The 5,112-nt window shown below is 39.8% G+C and overlaps 1 non-coding gene across 1 annotated transcript; it reads right to left on the bottom strand.

Moving 5' to 3' along the window:
• Positions 1 to 4,804: 4,804 nt before the first annotated feature.
• LOC114609000 lies at positions 4,805 to 4,911 on the bottom strand. The gene has a single exon (XR_003709452.1). It is a non-coding gene; the product is annotated as a U6 spliceosomal RNA (small nuclear RNA).
• Positions 4,912 to 5,112: the final 201 nt, after the last annotated feature.

The raw sequence follows: 5,112 nt of genomic DNA, 5'->3' as shown, positions 1-5,112 counted from the left end.
CTCTGCCTCCCAAGTGCTGGGATTAAAGGCGTGCGCCACCAATGCCCGGCTTGAAATCAGCTTTTAAGTCTTCTACTTTCCTTAAATTCATCTACTTGTTTACTTAAGTATGCCACTATTTAAAATGTTATAATTATATTTACTTAAAGTGTACACATTTATGCACATGTACACACACAGGGATAATTATTACAGTCAAGCAAATTAACACATCTGTCAACAGGATAGCTGCTCATTTCTGTGGGAAGAACACCTAAAATCTCATCTCTTAGTAATTTTCCTGAAAAATTACTGAACTTTCCTATTAAACTTTGTTAATTTTGGTATAGATAATATCTATGTTTTCTTGCATAAAATATGAGATCTCCTTTTTTAAATGGTTTATTTATTTTATGTATATGAATACACTGTACCTATCTTCAGACACACCAGAAGAGGGCATCAGATCCCGTTACAGATGGTTGTGAGCCACTATGCGGTTGCTGGGAATTAAACTCAGGATCTCTGGAAGAGCAGTCAGTGCTCTTAACCGCTGAGCCATCTCTCCAGCCCAAGATCTTTTAAATCTTAATTTTGAAATGTTTTACTTTCTGTCTTATCCTGTAGACATGAGTGCACAGCTAATAAAATACTAAGATGCTGATTGAAGCACTTCTATAAACTGTGTAACTATTATGGGTCACTGAGATAAGTCTGTCTTTAAAGAAATTATATTTTATATTTTCTTTGACCAATGTGTCAATATCTTCTATGGCATCTTTTATGCCTGCGATTCTCTCTTCCATCTCTTGTATTTTGTTGGTGATACTTGCATCTGTAGCTCCTGACCTCTTGCTTAGGTTTTCCATCTCCAGAATTGCCTCCATTTGTTATTTCTGTATCGTTTCTATTTCCATTTTAGGTCTTTGACTATTTTGATCAATTCCTTCACCTGCTTGATTGTATTTCCCTATATTTCTTTAAGGGACCTGTTTCCTCTTTTAATGGTTTCTACCAGTTCCTCTATGTTTTCCTGAATTTCTTTTTTTTCTTTTCTTTTTATTTTAATTATTTTGTTTAAATACATTCCAGTCCTTGCACCCTCCTAGTCCCCTCTCCCACAGTTCTTCATCCCATTTCTCCTCCCCTTTGCCTCTGAAAGGGTGCTCCAGCCCCCCTGGGGCCTCAAAGCTCTCAAGTATTAAGCATATCTTCTCCCACTGAAGCCAGACCAGGCAGACCTCTGCTATCTATGTGCCGGGGCCTCAGACAAGCCAGTGTATGCTCCTGTTTTGGTAGTTTAGTCTCTAGGAAATCCCTGGGTTCTGGGTTAGTTGAGACTGCTGGTCTTTCTATGGGGTTGCTTACCCCTTCAGCTTCTTCAATCCTTACCCTAATCCAACAATGGGGTCTCCAACTTCAGTCCAATGGTTGGGTGTAAGTATGTGCATCTGTTTCAGTTGGCTGTTGGTAGGGCCTCTCAGAGGACACCCAAGCCAGGCTCCTGCCTGTAAGCATGTCTGTCTTAGCATCAGTAATAGTGTCAGGCCTTGGTGTCATACCCCCCTCCCGGCTCCCGCCCGCCTCATGATGTGGATCCCAAGTTGGGCTGGTCATTGGACCTCCTTTCCTTCAGTCTGCTCTTCATTTTTATCCCTGAAGTTCTTTTAGATAGGAACAATTCTGGGTCAGAAATTTTGACTGTGGGTTAGTAACCCAGACCCTCCACTTGAGGCCCTGTCTATCTACTGGAGGTGGACTCTTCAAGTTCCTTCTCCCTATTGTTGGGCATTTTGGTTAAGGTCATCCTCATTAAGTTCTAAGAGTCTCTCACCTCCTGGGTCACTGGTAATTTCAAGAGGGTCTCTCTAGTTCTTGGCCCCCCCCCCCCCCCCGCTACTTATGTCCATTCATTCTCTTGGCCTTCTGGGATTCTATCCAGTTCTCCCCATTATCTGATCCTGTTGCCCCTTTCCTCTCCCCTACCCCTCTTCTCCCTCATCCAGATACCTCCCTTCCTCTGCCTCCCATGATTATTTTCTTCCCCATTCTAAGTGAGATGGAAGCATCTTCACTTGGGCCTTTCTGTTACACTTCTTAGAATCTATGAGTTCTGTGGATTGTATCCTAGGTACTCTGTACTTTTTGGCTAATATACACTTATCAGTGAGTACATACCATGCATATCATTTTGGGTCTGAGTTACCTCACTCAGGATAATATTTTTTAATTCCATCCATTTATCTGCAAAATTCATGATATCCTCATTTTAATAGCTGAATAGTATTCTAATGTGTAAATGAACCACATTTTCTGTATCCATTCTTCAGTTGTGGGACATCTGGTTTATTTCCAGCTTCTGGCTATCACAAATAAGGCAGCTATGAACCTGGAGAAAGGAGAACCAGGAAAGCATGTGAGGTCTCAAGAGGAGCTGTGGCCTGTGGCCATTTCTACTGGCAGATGGCCGGGGTTGTTTGGAAAGAGCTAGTTAGGACCAGCCACTGAAGTTTAGGGCAGGTGGGAGAGACAGAGATAAGAAATTTATAAGGGCTTGCTTTTCCGGGCAGGAGATAGCACCACCCAGCAGTTGTGCCAGAAGGCAAGTTTAAATTAGACAACTTTGTGTCAGTATCTTTCAACAGAGGATTCAAGGGAATCTGGGAGGGGCCTGGTAGAATGGTCACCTCCCAGAGTAAAGGTAGGTAGAGCATAAAACTACAAGCTACAATGTGTTCCTGGATTTGGTTTTCAAAAATTTTATTGAGTATTTTTGCATCAATATTCATAAGAAAAATTAGTCTGAAGTTCTCTTTTGTTGGGTCCTTGTGTGGTTTATGTATCAGAGTAACAGTGGCTTCACAGAGTGAATTAGGTAGTGTTCCTTCTGTTTCTATTTTGTTGAATAATTTGAGGAGTATTGTTATTAGCTCTTCTTTGAAGGTCTGGTAGAATTCTGCACTAAAACCATCTGGCCCTGGGCTTTTTTTTTTTTTTTTTTTTTTTTTGGTTAGGAGGTTTTGAAGGGCTATTTCTAATTCCTCAGGGGTTATGGGACTGTTTAGATAGTTTACCTGATCTTGATTTAACTTTCATATGTGGTATCAATCTAGAAAAACATCCATTTCATCTAGATTTTCCAGTTTTGTTGAGTACAGACGTTTGAAGTAGAATCTGATGATTTTTTGAATTTTGTCAGCTTCTGTTGTTATGTCTACCCTTTCAGTTCTGATTTTATTAATTTGGGTACTGTCTCTGTTCCCTCTGGTTAATCTGGCTAAGGGTTTATCTTGTTGATTTTCTCAAAGAGCCAGCTCTTGGTTTTGTTGATTCTTTGTATAGTTCTCTTTGTTTCTACTTGGTTGGTTTCAGCCCTGAATTTGATTATTCCCTGCCTTCTACTCCTCTTGGGTGTATTTTAAGCTTTCAGGTGTACTGTTAAGTTGCTTGGATGGGACCTCTCCAATTTCTTTATGAAGTTACTTAGTGCTATGAATTTTCCTCGTAACACTGTTTTCATTCTGTCCCATAAATTTGGGTATGATGTGTCATCATTTTCACTGAATTCCATATCTTTCATGTCTTCCCTGACCAAGTCATCATTGAGCAGAGAGTTCAGTTTCCATGGATATGTGGACTTTCTGTTGTTTTTGTTGCTATTGAAGTCTAGCTTTAGTCTATGGTGATCTGATAGGATGCATGGGATTATTTCTTTTTTCTTTTTCTTTTTCTCTTTTTGTTTTTTTCGAGACAGGGTTTCTCTGTGTAGTCCTGGCTGTCCTGGAACTTACTCTGTAGACCAGGCTGGCCTCGAACTCAGAAATCTGCCTGCCTCTGCTTCCCAAGTGCTGGGATTAAAGGCGTGCGCCACCACCACCCGGCTGCATGGGATTATTTCAATCTTCTTGTATCTGTTGAGGCTTGTTCTGTGTCTGATTATATGGTCAGTTTTGGAGATGGTTCCATGTGTTGCTGAGAGGAAGGTATATTCTCTTGTTTTAAGGTGAAATGCTCTGTAGATATCTGTTAAATCCATTTGGTTCATAACTTCTGTTAGTTTCACTGTGTCTCTGTTTAGTTTCTGTCTCAATGACCTGTCCTTTGGTGAGAGTGGGAGATTGAATTCTCCCACCATTATCGTGTGAGGTTCAATATGTATTTTGAGCATTAGTAAAGTTACTTTTACTAATGTGGGTACCCTTACATTTGGGGCATTGAAACTTCCTTTTGGTGGATTTTTCCTTTGATGAATATGAAGTATCTTTCTCCATCTCCTTTGATAACTTTTGGTTAAATGTCTCTTTTATTGGACATTAGAATGACAATTCAAGCTTATTTCCTGGGACCATTTGCTTGGAAAACTTTCTTCCAGCTTTTTACTCTAAGGTATTATCTGTTTTGTTTTTTGTTTTTTTTTTTTTTACTGAGGTGTTTTTCTTCTGTGCAGTAAAATGTTCAGTCCTCTTTATGTATCCAGTCTGTTAGCCAATGTCTTTTTATTAGGGAGTTGAGTCCATTGATGTTGAAAGATATTAAAGACAGATAATTGTTAGTTTCTGTTATTTTTGTTGCTGGAGGTTGTATTATGTGTGTATGCTTCTCTTTTGAGTTTGTTGTGAATTGTTTATTTGTGTGTGTGTGTGTGTTTTCTTGGGTGTAGTTACCCTCTTCGTGTTGGAGACTTCCTTCCCATATCCTCTGTAGGGTTGGATTAGTGGAAAAATATTGTTTAAATTTAATCTTGACATGGAATATCTTGGTTTCTCCATCTGTGGTGATTGAAAGTTTTGCTGGGTATAATATCCTGGGCTGGTATTTGTGTTCTAAAAATATGGAATGCTTCACAAATCTGCATGCTATCCTTGCATGGGGGCCATGCTAATCTTCTCTGTATCATTCCAATTTTAGTATATGTGCTGCTGAAGCAAGCACTTCCTGTATTTCCTTAAGGGAGTTATTTATGTTCTCCTTAAAGAGCTCTATCATCTTTATGCGATGGGATTTTAGGTCAGAATCTTGCTTTTCAGGTGTATTGGGGTATCCAGAGCTTGCTATGGTGGGAGAACTGGGTTCTGATGGTGCCAAATTGTATTGGGTTCTGTCCCTTGTGTTCTTGCAATTACTTCTTGCCAT

Source organism: Grammomys surdaster, unplaced genomic scaffold (genome assembly GCF_004785775.1).
Source record: "Grammomys surdaster isolate TR1022 unplaced genomic scaffold, NIH_TR_1.0 61, whole genome shotgun sequence".
Classification (NCBI taxonomy): Eukaryota; Metazoa; Chordata; class Mammalia; order Rodentia; family Muridae; genus Grammomys; species Grammomys surdaster.
This window is presented reverse-complemented; position numbering and strand designations above follow the sequence as displayed.